This window comes from Microcaecilia unicolor, chromosome 1 (assembly GCF_901765095.1).
Source record: "Microcaecilia unicolor chromosome 1, aMicUni1.1, whole genome shotgun sequence".
Lineage (NCBI taxonomy): Eukaryota > Metazoa > Chordata > Amphibia > Gymnophiona > Siphonopidae > Microcaecilia > Microcaecilia unicolor.
Window position 1 is genome coordinate 261,164,919 of NC_044031.1, and position 19,274 is coordinate 261,184,192.

A 19,274-nucleotide genomic window follows, 5' to 3' on the forward strand; every position below is an offset into this window, starting at 1 on the left:
TCTTATTTATTTATGTAATTTGATTCAGCTTTTCCAGTAGTAGTCTATCCAGCTTATAATCGAAAGACAAAAACGCCTATATTGCGCCCTAAATCGGGAGATAGGCGTTTATCTCCCAAAAACGAATAACGCGGTATAATCGAAAGCCGAACTTGGACGTTTTCAACTGCACTCCATCGCGGAAGCGTACAAAGTTGACAGGGGCGTGTCGGAGGCGTGGTGAAGGCGGGACTGGGACGTGGTTATCACCTGAACAGAGATGGGCGCCTTTCGCCGATAATGGAAAAAAAGTATGCGTTTGTAGCTAGAATTTAGGGCACTTTTCCTGGACCCTGTTTTTTCACGAATAAGGCCCCAAAAAGTGCCCTAAATGACCAGATTACCACCAGAGGGAATCGGGGATGACCTCCCCTGACTCCCCCAGTGGTCACTAACCCCCCTCCCACCACAAAAAAAATGATGTTTCACAACTTTTTATTTTCACCCTCAAATGTCATACCCACCTCCCTGGCAGCAGTTTGCAGGTCCCTGGAGCAGTTGTTAGGGGGTACAGTGGACTTTGGGCAGGTGGACCCAGGCCCATCCCCCCCTACCTGTTACAATTGTGCTGCTTAATGCTTAGTCGTCCAACCCCCCCAAACCCACTGTACCCACATGTAGGTGCCCCCCTTCACCCCTTAGGGCTATAGTAATCATGTAGACTTGTGGGCAGTGGGTTTTGAGGGGGATTTGGGGGGCTCAACACAAAAGGGAAGGGTGCTATGCACCTGGGAGCTCTTTTACCTTTTTTTTTGTTTTTGTAAAAGTGCCCCCTAGGGTGCCCAGTTGGTGTCCTGGCATGTGAGGGGGACCAGTGCACTACGACTCCTGGCCCCTCCCACGAACAAATGCCTTGGATTTAATCGTTTTTGAGCTGGACGCTTTCATTTTCCATTATCACTGAAAAACAAAAACGCCCAACTCACAAATTGTCGAATAAAACATGGACGTCTATTTTTTTTTCGAAAATACGGTTCGGTCCACCCCTTCACGGACCCGTTCTCGGAGATAAAAGCCCATGGAGATAGACGTTTTCGTTCAATTATGCCCCTCAAGGTGAGTTATATTCAAGTACACTTGTTGTTATGGCTTTGCAAGAAAATTTATTTTCAATTGTTTTGATAGAGCAATGACATAATGAAAGTGGTCTTGTACTGTTGTGCATATACAACAGCTGTAGTTAATTCTTAGGGGTTTCCATTTTTGCTTTTTGGGGTTTTTTTTTTCAGTAGTCAGCACTTTGCTATATTCCATTTTTGTTCATAAATGTAGCATGAATTGTCTTTGTCCTAAAGAATTCTACTAAATGCCATAATTATTTTGTAAAACTAAACCAACTGTTACAATTATTTCTATAAGACAATGGCTCTTTAACTGCTTCCTTGGGCTTATCGCAGCAGCAATTTAATTAATTTACTCACTACCGAGATCTAACTGGCCTGTAGTTCACAGTCTCCTGCATGTTTCACTGTTGTGAAGAGGAACTATATCCAACCATCTGCAGTCTTCTGGAACCATTGCTGTCTCTAAGCAATCATTGAAAAGCTCTGACAGCACAGCCACCAGAACTTCTCTAAGTTTCCTTAATACCCTCTAATTTAGTTAGCTCCCCATGTATTCAGTCTTATGAAAATCATATCTGTTTGAGGACATTTTCTATGGAGTAACTCATGGTCCTTCCTCAGTGAATATCAAACAGAAATATGTCAGCATTTATGTATTCCTACATAAGAATAGCCATACTGGGTCAGACCAAATGGTCCATCTAGCCCAGTATCCTGTTTCCAGCAATGGCCAATCCAGGTCACAAGTACCTGGCAGAAACCCAAATAGTAGCAACATTCCATGCTATCAATCCCAGGGTAAGCAGTGGCTTCCCCCATATCCCCCTTGATCTTTGATTCTCTCAATGTCAAGGACATAAGAATAGCCATACTGGATTAGACCAATGAGCCATATAGCCCAGTATCCTGCTTCCAGCAGTGGCCAATTCAGATCACAAGTACCTGGAAGAATCCCAAATAGTAGCAAGATTCATGCTACTGATCCCAGGGACAAGTAATGGCTTTCCCTATGTCTATCTTAATAGCAGACTATGGACCTTTCGTCCAGGAACTTGTTCAAACCTTCTTTAAACCCAGATACGCTAACCACTATTACTACATCCTCTGACAAAGATTTCCAGTGCTTAACTATTCATTGAGTGAAAAAATATTTCCTCCTGTTCGTTTTAAAAGTAGTACCATGTAACTTCCTTCAGTGTCCCCTAGTCAAGAGTAAAATATCAGTTTACGTTTACCCGTTCTACACCACTCAGTATTTTCTAGACCTCTATCACATCCCCCCCTCAGCCATCACTTTTTTCCAAGCTGAAGAGTCCTAACCTCTTATGCCTATTCTCATATGAGAAGCGTTCTATCCCCGTAATCATTTTGGTCGCCCTTCTTTGAACCTTTTCTAATTCTGCTGTACCTTTTTTAAGATATGGTGACCAGAATTGCACAAAAAACTCAAGGTGTGGTCTCACCATGGAGTGATACAGAGGCATTATAATATTCTTTGTCTTGTTTTTTATCCCTTTCCTAATAATTCCTAGCTTTATTTTGCTGCAGCCACACACTAAGCAGAATATTTCCACATATTGTCTACAATGACACCTAGATCTTTTTCTTGGATGTTGACTCCTAAGGTGGATCTTAGCATCAAGTAACTATGATTTGGTTTATTCTTCCCAATGTGCATCACTTTGCATTTGTCTACATTAAATTTCATCTGCCATTTGTATGCCCAGTCCAAGCTCCAACTTTCTAAGGTTTTCCTGCTGTTTTTCACAATCCACATGCATTCTAACATCTCTGAATAGTTTTGTGTCATCTGCAAATGTAATCACCTCATTCATCATTCCCATTTCCAGATCATTAATAAATGTGTTAAATAGCAGCAGTCCCAGTATGTAAACTACTTTGAATGTAGTTGCAAAAAAACAAAGAAAGGTGGTTTATCAAGTCCCGTTCCCTTTCTCCCTAACTAAATACAAAATGGAAAGCATTTCAATATTACTTTCTCTTGTTATTTGTGCACAGTTTGGATAAGCATAAAAAGCTGGTAATCATGATTTTTTTTACACGTTATCACAAAGTTCCTTTCTCAGAGGATATTTAACTATATCCGCATTGACTTGGGAACCTAAACATGCCAAGACATGTTGCGAAGTCCTTGTTAAAATGTGGGTTTAGCAGAAGGCTGCTGACTGAAGGCTCTGACCATCCTCGGTGGGCCTCATGGGTTCACATTACTACAACCAAGCTTTAGTTTTTGGTTTTGGCTTTGACCAAAACCAAGCGATAAGCTTCAGTTGCAATTTCAGTTTTGGATGAAATTTTACACGGTTTAGATAGCAGCTTCAGGTGGCCTCTAGTAAGGTTTGCCTCTTTGCAGATGATACCAAAATCACCGTGATAGTGTGGATAACATGAGGAAGTACCTAGCAAAGTTTGAAGAATGATCCAGAATCTGGCAGCTAAGAGTTAATGCTAAAACATGCAGGGTCATGCATCTGGGCTGCAAAACCTGAGGGAATGGTACAGTTTAGGGGGTAAAGAACTTTTGTGCACAAAAGAGGAGTGAGACTTGGGTGTGATCACATGTGATGTTTTTAAGGTAGCCAAACAGATACAAAAGGTGATAGTGAAAGCTAGAAGGATGCTTGAACGAATAGTGAGAATAGCCAGAAAGAAAAATGAGATGATGATGCTCCTGTATACGACTCTGGAGAGACCCCATTTAGAATATTGTGTACAGGTCTGATGACCGCACCTTCATAAAGATATAAACGGGTCGGTCCAGAGGGTGGGTACTAAAATGGTCAAAGGTCTTCATCATAAAGCGTATGAGGACAAACATAAATATCTCAATAAGTATATTTTTGGAAGAAAGGGTGAAGGGGGAGATTTGATAGAGACGTTTAAATACCTCCATCGCACAAATGCACAGGAAGCTAGTCTCTTTCAGTTGAAAGGAAACTCTGTAATGAGGGAGCATGGGAAGAAGGTGAAAGGGAACAGATTCAGAAGTATCCTGAGCAAATACTTCTTCACAGAAAGGGTGGTGAATTTGTGGAATGGCCTGCCAGCGGAAGTGAAAACTGTATCTGAGTTCAAGAAAGCTTAGGACGAGTGCATAGGATCTCTAAGGGAAAGGAAGGGATTGTAGATGACATGGATGGACAGACTGGATAGGCCATGTGGTCTTTATCTGCCATCATTTTTGTATGTTTAGCTTTCCAGATGGTGCCCCTTTCTCTATTTTTCTACACGTGTCTAATGTTTTACTTATCTGTGGGCATTTTTGGATATAGCCCATACCTTTTTCTGTAGTAGTTAATCACAAGTGACGTTTGGGTACCATAGGTATTTACCTGTTACTTCAGATTACTTCTGAGTCTGTCCCCTTTCACCATCCCATGCTCCCTCTTTCCAGAGTTTCTTTTCAACTGAAAGAGACTACCTCCTGTGCATTTGTGCGATGGAGGTATTTAATCGTGTCAATCAAATCTCCCCCTTCAACCTTCAGTCATAGCAGAAGCAGGGCTTTTTTTGAGGGGGTACTTGGGGGTACTGAGTACCGGCACCTTTTCCATTGTCTGCTAAAATTGATCCATGGGCCCCAAGTTTTAATGAAAGAGCTCAGGCTTTACACACAAATTCTGCCTTGTCATAGATTCTGTGACTGGTTGCAGGGGGTCTGGCTATTGTGGGGGGAGGGAGGCTGAATATTGTGGGGTGGGTCCCTCAGTGATCACCCCACCCCTGAAGGGTGGCCTGGCATTTGAGTACCAGCACCTTTTTCGCTAGATAAAAAACACTGAGCAGGAGGATCGGTTAAGGACACAAGGGGAGATGCTGGACAGTGTGGATAGGGACGCAGAGGTGCAGATGAATAATGGACATGGGAAAACAAACCAGAGACTGGAACCAACGTAATTAGAAAAATAAAATGACCAGACATTAAAGGTAGAATATGTCTGCTATTGGAATGTACATATGCCAGAACTGATTTTAGACATGGCTGGGGCCTGTGAGAAATACCCCAATCATTGGCCTTTAATCTCCAGCATAGCAGTGGTTAATCGTCAGCTTTGGAATGGTCTAGCCTTGGTGTCTCTACAGAAAGGATTTGAATTGCTTGTGCTCTGTATTAGATGTTTGAGAAGCTCAACTTTGCCACAAGACCCCCCCCCCCCCCCCCGATATTCAACACTATTTAACCAGTCAGAAATGGCCACTGACCAGTTAAATAGTGTTTTTCTAACTAACTGCAAATATTCAGCAGGAGATAACCGGTTATCTCCTGCTGAATACTCATAGTTAGCGCCTACCGCTAAACCAGCTATGTCACGTGACTTATCCAGTTTGGTGGAGATATTCAGCGCCTAACCAGGTAAGTTTAGTGTTTAAGTCTGACAGCATAAATAGCAGTTCTATGTTTAACATAGTAACATAGTAGATGACAGCAGAAAAAGACCTGCACGGTCCATCTAGTCTGCCCACGATAAACTCATGTGTATACCTTACCTTGATTTGTACCTGTCTTTTTCAGGGCACAGACCATATAAGTCTGTGCAGCAGTATTTCCCGCCTCCCAACCACCAGTCCCGCCTCCCATCACCGGCTCCGGCACAGACCCCGTATAAGTCTGCCCTCCCCCATCCTAGCCTCTCAACCACCAACCCCTCTTCCCCCCGCCACCCAATTTCAGCTAAGCTTCTATGGATCCATTCCTTCTGCACAGGATTCCTTTATGCCTGTCCCACGCATGCTTGAATTCCATTACCGTTTTCATCTCCACCACCTCCCGCGGGAGGGCATTCCAAGCGTTCACCACCCTCTCCGTGAAGAAATACTTCCTGACATCTTTCCTGAGTCTGCCCCCCTTCAATCTCATTTCATGTCCTCATTAACATTAACAACTTAACCAGTCAGCACTGAATATCGGCTTAACCGGTTAACTTTTTAGCGGCCACAAAAAAACACATTCAATGCCGGCGGCTGGATATAGCCTGGCATTGAATATCCGGGTTTAAATGCAGGTGGTGGACAGCAAAAGCACTGCCCGATGCCGGCTGAATATCGGACCCATTCTGCCTAGCTATTATTATCACACATTCACTCTAACCTTCCCAGCCAACCCTTTCCCACCTGCCACCCCCACACCAATCCAGGCCAGCAGAAAAGGAGAGTGATGACTCATTAGGCCACACTGTCCTCTGCTGCCTGGGAGCTGTAGTAGCCATTTGAAACACTCAGGAAACTATGATGCCTTGTGATTCAAATGCAGAACTATCACTCTCCTCATCATACTGACAGCTGGCTGAGAGAACTGGAGCCCAGAGAACGTGGAGGCGAGAGAGAGAGAGAGAAAGAGAGAGAGAGAGAGAGAGAGAGGGGACTTCTGCACTTGTACATATTTTCCTGCCTATGGTTTCCCACAATTATGTGGAAAGGAGGCAGTTCCATGGCCAAGCTTCGATTTTGTGACCCTTGCTACAGTCGCAGAACGTTATAAAAGTACCTCATTGTTAATGTACAGCATGTGTTCTTTTGGGTCAAAGAAAACTTTCACGTTTAAGATTTTCTGGTGATTGTGCTGCCCCTTTGGAATGCCTAAGATTAATTGCATTGATTATGACAGGTGATTGGATGATTACCTACCAGCAGATTTTAATTAGAATTTAATTACCAAGTACAGCCATTTGATCAATCTATTTTAGGCATAACAATCAGCCTTTCAGGTGACTCACTTATTTTAATATTATTTTGGTAAACTCACATTGCAGTGATGAGGGGAGGTATTCTTAAACTGATCATTTCATCATGAATTAGAGTTACTAATATATATATATATAAATTTCTATAAGCCACCGAGCAACATATATACCTCTGTGACTGTGGAGGATTTTAATAACATAAAAAACAAGCACAAGACTGGAAAATGCCAACACCATTTGGAGGTGAGTGGCATGCTAATGAAGATTGTAATGTACAGCACTGCAACACAGCAAGGAATTGATTTTTGTGAGCTGGGAGTATCTGATAAACTAAAGGCTTGGACATTTAAAATGCAAGTTGCTATTCATGCAATAAGGTTATCATCTTTTGGCTGCAATAATGTGAATTCTCGTTCACCTTTCAAGGCCTGTCTTCTTCAGCAGATCAGATTTCAAAGCAAGTGTTATGATTTCGGTTTTGTAATTGAATGAGGAAACCCAGTGGGTCCCTATAAAGAAAAGACATTGTCCCATTCTACATCTAAGGAAAGAAATCTTTAAGGAATAAGACCTAGTGAATCCTTATGCTGATGAGATTATAGGCCAGAGATATCTATTTTCGCACATGGTACGTACTTTTCTTAAACAAAGCTTATTGAAGTTAAACTGTAATATCCACTTATAGAGTTCAATAACAAAATGCAATGTCAAAGTTCACCAGATAGCTCTCATTATATTCTGTTTGGGAGAAAAACTGTCATATTTATTTTTTCCCTCCAGTCAATACAAAAGTAAATAGATTGGAACATGCTCAAATACGGCTCGATGTACATAAGTACATAAGTACATAAGTAGTGCCATACTGGGAAAGACCAAAGGTCCATCTAGCCCAGCATCCTGTCACCGACAGTGGCCAATCCAGGTCAAGGGCACCTGGCACGCTCCCCAAACGTAAAAACATTCCAGACAAGTTATACCTAAAAATGCGGAATTTTTCCAAGTCCATTTAATAGCGGTCTATGGACTTGTCCTTTAGGAATCTATCTAACCCCTTTTTAAACTCCGTCAAGCTAACCGCCCGTACCACGTTCTCCGGCAACGAATTCCAGAGTCTAATTACACGTTGGGTGAAGAAAAATTTTCTCCGATTCGTTTTAAATTTACCACACTGTAGCTTCAACTCATGCCCTCTAGTCCTAGTATTTTTGGATAGCGTGAACAGTCGCTTCACATCCACCCGATCCATTCCACTCATTATTTTATACACTTCTATCATATCTCCCCTCAGCCGTCTCTTCTCCAAGCTGAAAAGCCCTAGCCTTCTCAGCCTCTCTTCATAGGAAAGTCGTCCCATCCCCACTATCATTTTCGTCGCCCTTCGCTGTACCTTTTCCAATTCTACTATATCTTTTTTGAGATACGGAGACCAGTACTGAACACAATACTCCAGGTGCGGTCGCACCATGGAGCGATACAACGGCATTATAACATCCGCACACCTGGACTCCATACCCTTCCTAATAACACCCAACATTCTATTCGCTTTCCTAGCCGCAGCAGCACACTGAGCAGAAGGTTTCAGCGTATCATCGACGACGACACCCAGATCCCTTTCTTGATCCGTAACTCCTAACACGGAACCTTGCAAGACGTAGCTATAATTCGGGTTCCTCTTACCCACATGCATCACTTTGCACTTGTCAACATTGAACTTCATCTGCCACTTGCACGCCCATTCTCCCAGTCTCGCAAGGTCCTCCTGTAATCGTTCACATTCCTCCTGCGACTTGACGACCCTGAATAATTTTGTGTCATCGGCGAATTTAATTACCTCACTAGTTATTCCCATCTCTAGGTCATTTATAAATACATTAAAAAGCAACGGACCCAGCACAGACCCCTGCGGGACCCCACTAACTACCCTCCTCCACTGAGAATACTGGCCACGCAATCCTACTCTCTGCTTCCTATCTTTCAACCAGTTCTTAATCCATAATAATACCCTACCTCCGATTCCATGACTCTGCAATTTCTTCAGGAGTCTTTCGTGCGGCACTTTGTCAAACGCCTTCTGAAAATCCAGATATACAATATCAACCGGCTCCCCATTGTCCACATGTTTGCTTACCCCCTCAAAAAAATGCATTAGATTGGTGAGGCAAGACTTCCCTTCACTAAATCCGTGCTGACTTTGTCTCATCAGTCCATGTTTTTGTATATGTTCTGCAATTTTATTCTTAATAATAGCCTCCACCATCTTGCCCGGCACCGACGTCAGACTCACCGGTCTATAATTTCCCGGATCTCCTCTGGAACCCTTCTTAAAAATCGGAGTAACATTGGCTACCCTCCAGTCTTCCGGTACTACACTCGATTTTAGGGACAGATTGCATATTTCTAACAGTAGCTCCGCAAGTTCATTTTTTAGTTCTATTAATACTCTGGGATGAATACCATCAGGTCCCGGTGATTTACTACTCTTCAGCTTGCTGAACTGACCCATTACATCCTCAAAGGTTACAGAGAATTTGTTTAGTTTCTCCGACTCCCCCGCTTCAAATATTCTTTCCGGCACCGGTGTCCCCCCCAAATCCTCCTCGGTGAAGACCGAAGCAAAGAATTCATTTAATTTCTCCGCTACGGCTTTGTCCTCCTTGATCGCCCCTTTAACACCATTTTCGTCCAGCGGCCCAAACGACTCTTTGGCCGGTTTCCTGCTTTTAATGTATCTAAAAAAATTTTTGCTATGTATTTTTGCTTCCAACGCTAATTTCTTCTCAAAGTCCTTTTTTGCCCTCCTTATCTCCGCTTTGCATTTGGCATGGCATTCCTTATGATCTATCCTGTTACTTTCAGTTGGTTCTCTTCTCCACTTTCTGAAGGATTGTTTTTTGGCTCTAATGATTTCCTTTATCTTACTGTTTAGCCACGCCGGCTGACGTTTAGTCTTTTTTCCCTTTTTTCTAATACGTGGAATATATTTGTCCTGAACCTCTAGGATGGTGTTTTTAAACAGCATCCACGCCTGATGCAAGTTTTTTACTCTGCGAGCTGCTCCTTTCAGTCTTTTTTTTACCATTTTTCTCATTTTGTCGTAATCACCTTTTCTATAGTTAAACGCTAGCGTACTTGATTTCCTAGTTTCACTTCCTTCAATGCCAATATCAAAACCGATCATATTATGATCACTGTTATCAAGCGGCCCTCGTATCGTTACCCCCTGCACTAGATCATGAGCACCACTAAGGACTAAGTCTAGTATTTTTCCTTCTCTTGTCGGCTCCTGAACTAGCTGTTCCATGAAGCTGTCCTTGATTTCATCAAGAAATCTTATGTCCCTTGCGTGTACAGATGTTACATTAACCCAGTCTATATGCGGGTAATTGAAATCCCCCATTATTATTGTGTTGCCCAGTTTGTTTGCGTCCCTGATTTCCTTTAACATTTCCGCATCCGTCTGTTCGTCCTGGCCAGGCGGACGGTAGTACACTCCTATCACTATCCTTTTCCCCTTTGCACATGGAATTTCAATCCACAGTGATTCCAAGGAGTGTTTTGTTTCCTGCAGAATTTTCAATCTATTTGATTCAAGGCTCTCGTTAATATACAATGCTACCCCTCCACCAATCCGATTCACCCTATCACTACGATATAATTTGTACCCCGGTATGACAGTGTCCCACTGGTTATCCTCCTTCCACCAGGTCTCAGAGATGCCTATTATATCTAATTTTTCATTTAGTGCAATATATTCCAACTCCCCCATCTTATTTCTTAGGCTCCTGGCATTCGCATATAGACATTTCAAACTATGTTTGTTGTTCCTAAGTACATCATGCTTAGTACTTGACAGTATTAATTGGCAATCTTTTGTCTGATTTTTATTGTTATTTAAAGATACCCGATCTACTACAATCTCTTTTGCAACCTCACTATCAGGATACTCTATCTTCCCTGTTATGGTGATATCTTTGAAAGATACCTTATCCCGAACTATGCTCTTTTGAGCGACTGTCGGCCTTCCCCCCATTTCTAGTTTAAAAGCTGCTCTATCTCCTTCTTAAACGCCGATGCCAGCAGCCTGGTCCCACTCTGGTTAAGATGGAGCCCATCCTTTCGGAATAGGCTCCCCCTTCCCCAGAATGTTGCCCAGTTCCTAACAAATCTAAAGCCCTCCTCCCTGCACCATCGTCTCATCCACACATTGAGACTCTGGAGCTCTGCCTGTCTCTTGGGCCCTGCGCGTGGCACAGGTAGCATTTCAGAAAATGCTACCCTGGAGGATCTGGATTTCAGCTTTCTACCTAAGAGCCTAAATTTTGCTTCCAGAACCTCTCTCCCACATTTTCCTATGTCATTAGTACCCACATGTACCAAGACAGCCGTCTCCTCCCCAGCACTATCTAAAATCCTATCTAGGTGACGCGTGAGGTCCGCCACCTTCGCACCAGGCAGGCAAGTCACCAGGCGATCCTCACGTCCACCAGCCACCCAGCTATCTATATGCCTAATGATCGAATCACCTAGTACAACAGCTGTCCTAACCTTTCCCTCCCGGGCAACACTTGGAGATATATCCTCGGTGCGAAAGGATAATACATCCCCTGGTGGGCAGGTCCTGGCTACAGGAGTACTTCCTACTTCACCAGGGTGATGCTCTCCTTCTAGGAGACCTCCCTCCTCCAAGGTAGCACAGGGGCTACCTGACTGGAGGTGGGACTTCTCTACAACATCCCTGTAGGTCTCCTCTATGTACCTCTCTGTCTCCCTCAGCTCCATCAAGTCTGCTACTCTAGCCTCAAGAGAACGGACACGTTCTCTGAGAGCTAGGAGCTCTTTGCATCGGGCACACACATATGACACCTCACTAATTGGGAGATAATCATACATGTGACACTCAATGCAAAAGACTGGATAGCACCCCTCTCGCTGCTGGACTGCTGACTCCATCCTAGTGTTTTTTGAGTTTTTCCGTAATTTAAAACTTGCTAAAGTATCAAGGATATCAGCCTATCACTAACTTACAGTTCCTCCTTTAAACCCCAATCTTCAAGTTCCGAAAGCACAAGCAAAATTTGTTCACTTACCAGAGAAATATCCTCTTCTCCCAGAACTTATTAGAAGGAAAGCGGCACCTTGAGCAGAGGCCCCGAGTGGATCGGAACGGACCTGGGAGTCACTCCGGCGAAGGCTCCGAGGATATGCAGATGAGCTGCAAGTCCTCCACGGCACCTGAGAAGGCAACTGGTGGGAGAGCTGGGCACCTCTCAACCAAGAAAAGGCTTACCAGGGGTTAGGCCGAAGCCAGCATTCCTCCCCCTGAGGGTCACCTGATCCTGGCTAAGAAGTACCTGGTAGCTCTGGGTAGGTGGAGCGAAAGCCCTGGGTAACTGTGGCGAAGGCCCTGGGAAGGTCGGGGTGGATTTGGGAGTCACCCCGGATGCAGCTGTGAGGATATGCAGAACGCTGCAAGTCCTCCACAGCACCTGGTAGGAGCACTGTGCACCTTGAGCAGAGGCCCCGAGTGGATCGGAACGGACCTGGGAGTCACTCCGGCGAAGGCTCCGAGGATATGCAGATGAGCTGCAAGTCCTCCACGGCACCTGAGAAGGCAACCGGTGGGAGAGCTGGGCACCTCTCAACCAAGAAAAGGCTTACCAGGGGTTAGGCCGAAGCCAGCACTCCTCCCCCTGAGGGTCACCTGATCCTGGCTAAGTTGTGCATAAGAAAAGTGTGCTAATCTTTGGAGCACAGTATTCTAACACATGCTATAAAAACACTTTTACACTGAATGCAGGGATGTCATGGCATGCAGCTACCGCTGCAGCTTTAAAAAGGGTGCACTGACAAAACAAAAACACCACCACATACTGCTATGGTAATCTACAGCATTTTGCTGCATCAGGAGTACAGTATTTCTCTTCCAACAGTGCATGAGCGGGAAAAGGAGTCATAAAAAAGTCCAGACTGACTCCCCGAACCCCACCCTCTATCCTCTGTGCAAAAATCCCCTGGTGGCCCAATGGGCCCCAGATCCCTTTGACCAGCCTGTACTCCTCCCAACCCTCTCTGGGACTATCTGGTCCAGGATGCCCTAGCCCAGACATCTGAAGGAGATCACCCCTGCCTGGGTACCCCAGATTCTTAGTAAGAACTTAATAAACCATGTAAGCTGTTGCACAGAACTAAGAGGTTAACATGCTAATAGAAAGAGAAAACAAAACTGGAAAAGGACCTACAATGTCTGATAGGAAAGAGGAGGGAAAAGATCATAACACAACCATAACGACCTAGTATGGAAGGAACCAAGAAAGGGGGAAAGGGACAAGGTAAGGAATGGGATGAAAGAGATGGAAATATCTGCAAACTGCCCCCCCCCCCCCCATCTGCATCACTGACCAAAGGTTTGCTTAAACAGCCAGGTTTTAATGGCAGTTTTGAATCTGGACAGATCAGGAAGACCCTTGACCAAATAGCTTCTATATTGGTCAACTAGACCCTGTAGGAGTATTTCCCTGTGTGTCTCACCTTGCGGGCCTTGGCCTGTATAATCCTATGACAGCAAAATGGAGGCTGTAAACTCTGACCCGCACATCTCTGTGTCAGCAAGAAACAGCTTTGCAGCTTGTGGAAAATTACAGCAGAAGCTCAACACCAAGGTCATGCTGTGGGCAAACCAGGCCCCCCTATCTCCTGAGAGGCTGGTTCCAGCAAGGCGGGTGAGAAACAGAAAATGCATTCCAAAATGTAACAACTTGAAGGTCAAGAACTACGGAGCTGTTCTTGCCAGGCAGTGAGCCGAGAAAGATCCAGATTGGTTCCTGCAGCCACCGGACCAAGAGGTACTGGGAAGAGCGGGAACAAGAAAGAGGGGTTAGTCAGAAGCCTTGGAAGAAGGTGGAGGTGGAAAGAAGACCAGTGAGACCTAATAAGGTCCACCAACTGATGAACTGTGTATCTGGAGGAAAGTATCGTGGTTCAGCCGTACCTGCCCTGAGTGACCTGTGACCTCTTTGTCTGCTGCAGAGTGCTATTCCAGCTCTGACTAAGACTCGCTGCCATATCAGCTTGAGTCTGTGAGGTGTCCCGTGCATTCACGGAAGACGACCCGGAAATAGCTTCTATATTGGTCAACTAGACCCCCCCTCCTTTCTCACCCCAGACCACTTATTACCATAATCTTCTAAAATGACAGTGTCTGACCGAGTGATATTATTAGTTTGGGGGTGTGATAGGGTTTATAGAACACTGCCCCTCACCCTTAAGAAAACTAACTAACCTGGGCCACCTTAAGAGCACTGATCCCACCCCAGGAGGAAGTGAGCCTGGAGGGACGGAGTCAATACCTGGGGAGTTTAAAAGACAGGGCCAAGCTGAGGGTAAGGAGCCCCAGGGAAGGAAGAACTGAAGCTAAGTTTATGCCTTTACTGAAAGTGCTTAGCTGCTGTGACCAGGCTGAGGTAAGCCAACTTTGTCTTGTTAAAACTTGTCTTGCTGAGGTCTGGCTGGAGACAGACCTGAGTTTTGGAAGACTCACAGACTGTGTTTGGGGTGGGGTGGGGCAGCCCCACCAGCCACAGACTGCTTGGCTTGATAGCCAGAGTAGGGTTACCATATTTTGTCCCCCAAAAAGGAGGACACATGCCCCGCCCCCACCACACACCCCGCCCGCCCCCTTTCACACCCTCGCTCCACCCCCTGTCACATTTTTCCCTCCCCCCGTCACATACCCCGTCGCCCCCCTCCCCGTCACCCCCTCCCCTTACCTTACTACTGTTCGAGAAATTTTTGGTATGATAATCAAGTTTTTTTTTGTTTAGGGATTATTGTCATTTATTGTAATTCCCCATGATTTGTCTTGGACCTCTTGACTTGTAATATTAAATATTAAATGCTTTACTTTTTGTCTAATTAGATTGTAAGCTCTTTGAGCAGGGACTGTCTTTCTTCTGTGTTTGTACAGCGCTGCGTACACTTTGTAGCGCTCTAGAAATGTTAAATAGTAGTAGTAGTACTGCCCTGGTGGTCTAGTGACCTCTTCGGGGCAGGAAAGAGCCCCCTCTTTCCTGCCCGGAGTGCTGCCCTGCATGCATCCTTCCTGTTGGTGATCTTGGCGCTGATTCAAAATGGCCGCCGAGAGTTGAAGTCTTGCGAGGTCACGTCAACTCTCGGCGGCCATTTTGAATCGGCGCCGAGGATCACCAACAGGAAAGATGCATGCAGGAAAGAGAGGGCTCTTTCCTGCTCTGAAGGCGGAAGAGGTCACTAGACCACCAGGGCACTAGTAAGTAAGGGGAGGGGAGGCTAGCAATCTGCCCGTTTGTCCGGATTTCTGGACAAACGGGTAAGCTGGCAGGCGGGCCGTCCGCCTACCAGCCTGCCTGTTTGTCCAGAAATCCAGACAAATGGGCAGATTGGCAAAACCCGCCCGGTTGCCCGTACATGCCCTCAAAAAGAGGACATGTCCGGGTAAATCCGGACATATGGTAACCCTAACCCAGAGGCCTACTCAAGACTGTATTAACCCAGAGAAACTGTTGCATTTGAGATTCCTGGCCTGTGAGGTAGCAGGTCCCAGGGCTCAGGTGAATAAATACATTTACTTTCACCTTTATATCTCTTGTCTGGCTGAGTTATTCACAGGGCTACTCCATAACCCCACCCGGGGTCTCACCGGGGGGGGGGGGGGGGAGAGGTTAAGCAGCATGGTGAATCTCAGGTCAAGGTCTTCCCTCTGGTGCTCTGACCTTGAGTGTCCTGGACCAGATAGCGACTTGGAATAGGGGTGACTACTGGGCCCACTTGGGCTACAGTCCACCTCAAATGATTGCAACTCCTATGTAGGTCTTTACTTCAGTCCCTAGTTCAAGTAAAAATTATATGTTAAAAGAAAAAGAAATCATATCAAAATTCAGCACAGTATTTTATATTAGGAGCAATTCCCAATTCAGCAGGTTTGAATGTGATTTGCATGCTGACCACACTATCCCTTAGCACAGTGCTTTTACTGCATATTTTTCACACTAGAACCCTTATGGATAGAAAAAGTACCTGTACGTAATAAATATAAAGTGCTTTGGTTGTACCACAGAAAGGCGGTATATCAGTTCTACGAACCTTTATTGCATCAAAGATAAGGTTAGCACAGGAGACTCAAAAGTAAACCGCTGCAGTAAAGAATAGTGCAACTTAATATATCAGACCCTGTAAGTGACACAAAATGACACATTTACCCTTCCTTAGTTGGCAGTGAGTATGATGGGGTATGTGGAAAGGGAAGGGGGCTACACTGTTTACAAGGATTGAAGGCAGGTGAGCGGGCGATGGTATATATTTATTTATTTATGATGACATTTGTATCCCGCATTATCTCAAACAGATTTCAGGTTCAATGTGGCTTACAATCCAGACAATTTAGTACATACGCATTATAGTTATAAATCTTCTCTGATAAAGGAGAAATGTTGAGTAAATCTTCTATATACGGCCACGTGAAACTTTACAAAAGTTAGTTTATGAATTATTTTACAAGGTTGTATTGTGCAGCAAACATCAAATTGTAATCAGTTATACAGGATAAAGTTTGAAACAGTGGCTATTCCTGTTTTCTTGCTGCAGGAACCAGGGGCGTAGCCAGACACCCAATTTTGGGTGGGCCTGGGCCCAAGATGGGTGGGCAGAAGAACGTTGCCCTGTCCCACAGGTGATTTGGTCTCTCCTTCTTTCGTCTACATGCTATATGGTCTCTCAAACATCCCCCCTCTCCCGTATACCTTTTAAACAGAAGATTTTCACCAGCAGCGAGCAGCAACTAATACACACTGCTCATGTTGGCCCCACACCCTTCCCTTTGATGCAGCTTCCAGTTTCCGCCTAGGCAGAAATACATCAGAGAGAAGGCTGTGAGGCCGGTGCGAGCAGTATGTATGTCACTGCTCACTGCAGGCGAAGATCTGCTACTTACAAGGTATGAAGGAGGGACACTTGTTGGGAGTTTTCGGCTGGTGGGGCTTGGGGATCCCTGCCAGCCACATTATAGGTATGCTGCTACTGGGTGGGCCTGAACCTAAAGTGGGTGGGCCTGGGCCCATCCAAGCCCACCCTTGGCTACGCCACTGGCAGGAACTTTTTAAAAACTTTTAATAATTTCCAAATGCAACTGTAATCATGTACAGATATAACAGCCCTTGGAAGAAGATTCCACCAGTTAGTACACTGATAAGAGAAATGAGCAGAAATGACTGTTTTGTAAACAATCTTTTTACAATTAGGATGATGGAGAATTAGGAATTCTCTGGATCTAAGGATGGAAATATGCATAGGGAGGTCAATCAAAGGGAGCATATGGTCAGGGGCCATTCCATAGATAATTTGGAATGGAAAGATACATAATTTGAATGCAACCCTGGCTTTGATCGGAAGCCATTGCAATGAGTAAAGGAGTGGTGATTCCTTGTTAAATTGTGAGATGTTATATACAAGTCTTGGGGCAGTGTTTTGGGCAGTTTGTCGTTTCTTTATGACTGTCCTTGCACCCTGTATCCACTGCACTACAATAATCAAATTGGGATAGTACTAGTGTTTGGACTAAGTTTCTGAAAATATGGGGAAGTGTATGTCTGTGGATGGGTATGTAAGGTATGTAGGTGTAGTGCAGATGTGTGGCAGAGTGTGGGGATGGGGGTGTATGAGGAGAGGTGGTTATTGGAGCATGCTTGTCAATATGAGCAGTATTGAAAGTCTAAAAAAACTGTAACATAAGAACATAATAAATGATGGCAGATAGACCTATATGGTCTATCTAGTCTGTCCAATCAGGTGATATAAATAGAAATATATATACTCACCCCAGGTGCTGCTGGTGCCAGGAGTTATGGAGAGGAGGCACAGCAAAGGCGTCCATTGACCCGGAAATGCTTCAGGGGGAAAGAATCCCACTCTTTCCTGCCCACTGCCGCTACTCTGCTCAGCACTGCCGTGTTTTAAAAATGACCGTCGAGACTTCCTACAATAGTCTTGCAAGACTGCTGAGACCCACGAGACTACCGAGGGAAATCTTGGCAGCCATTTTGAAAACATGGCGGCACTAAGCAGAGTATTGACAGCGGGCAGGAAAGAGATTCTTTCTTGTCCCCCAAAGAAGCCACTAGACCACCAGGGCCCTTCAAAGTAGGACTGAGGAGGGCCCAATGAGGTGCAGAGGACTGTAGTACATGGGAGGGGGGTGGCAATTACAGCGGTGGGGGGCTGTGCAGCAGCTGGGGGGGCCCAATGACCTTTACTGCTCAGGGGCCCAGGTCACTGTCAGTCCGCCCCTGGGCAGAATAGACAGGCAGGGGAGGCTGGAGATGTGGAGTTGCAATGCTGTATTATTTTCACAATCTGGGTCTTCTTTCCCACAACTTTCAATCAAGCTCCCCAATTCTGTTCCAATCAATGCTGAAAATCTTGGGAGTCATTTTTGACTCTACTCTCTCTTATCATACTCGCATTTCTAATGAAGTTCAACGCTGTTTTTTCAAACTCAAATTGATCTCCTCTGTACGCCGTCTTTTCACATATAGGGCCCTACGAGTATTCATACACTCTCTCATTATCTCTAACCTTGATTACTGTAAGAGCCTACTTGATGGGATTAAACTAACTGAACAACGCCATCTTCAACTAGTACAGAACACAGCAGTAAAAATTCTAACTGACTGAAACAAATATGATCATGTAACCCCACTTCTTAAAAAGGAACATTGGCTACCTGTAACCCATTGCTCTACCTATAAAATCCTTACCTTGATCCATAAATCCCAACATCTTGGTTCACCACTATACCTATCTTGTCTCCTTTTTCCCTACTCTCCATCTAGAACATTAAGCTCCTCTCAGTCTCTCCTTTCCATGTCCCATTTTATTGAGAGATCCGCTTCAATACGGTCAACAATTTTCAATGTTGTAGGCCCCTTGCTCTGGAATGCCCTAGCTCTTCCACTTAGACAAACAACAGTCTACTCCAATGTCCAATCAGCTCTCAAAACTTTCTAATTTAAAGATGTTTTTCCCTCCTGACTCCATCCACAACCTTAACTGCTGGGGATCATCTTTGATTACAGCTGCACTGAGTCCTACACAGACTTCATAACCTGGTTCTACTTTTTCTCCACTTTTATGCTATCCCTTCTCTTTTCTTTCAATGATATGAAGTTCCCTTTTCCACTTATTTCCATTTTTCTATCCACCATTTACTTTGTGTGTAGTTATTCTATGTATAGTAAATTTTACCCTGAAGATCCCCCACCCTAGGGCAGTATCAAATTTTTAATAAACTTGGAAGACTTGGATTGGCACTAAAAGGTGCAATGAGTGTGAGGGAGGAGGACCCAGATGTTGATCATGTGCAGGGCATGCTCGTATACTGGGGTCCTGGCAAGGCAGTAGTCAAAGGGAGAGAGAGAGAGAGAGAGAGAGAGAGAGTTCC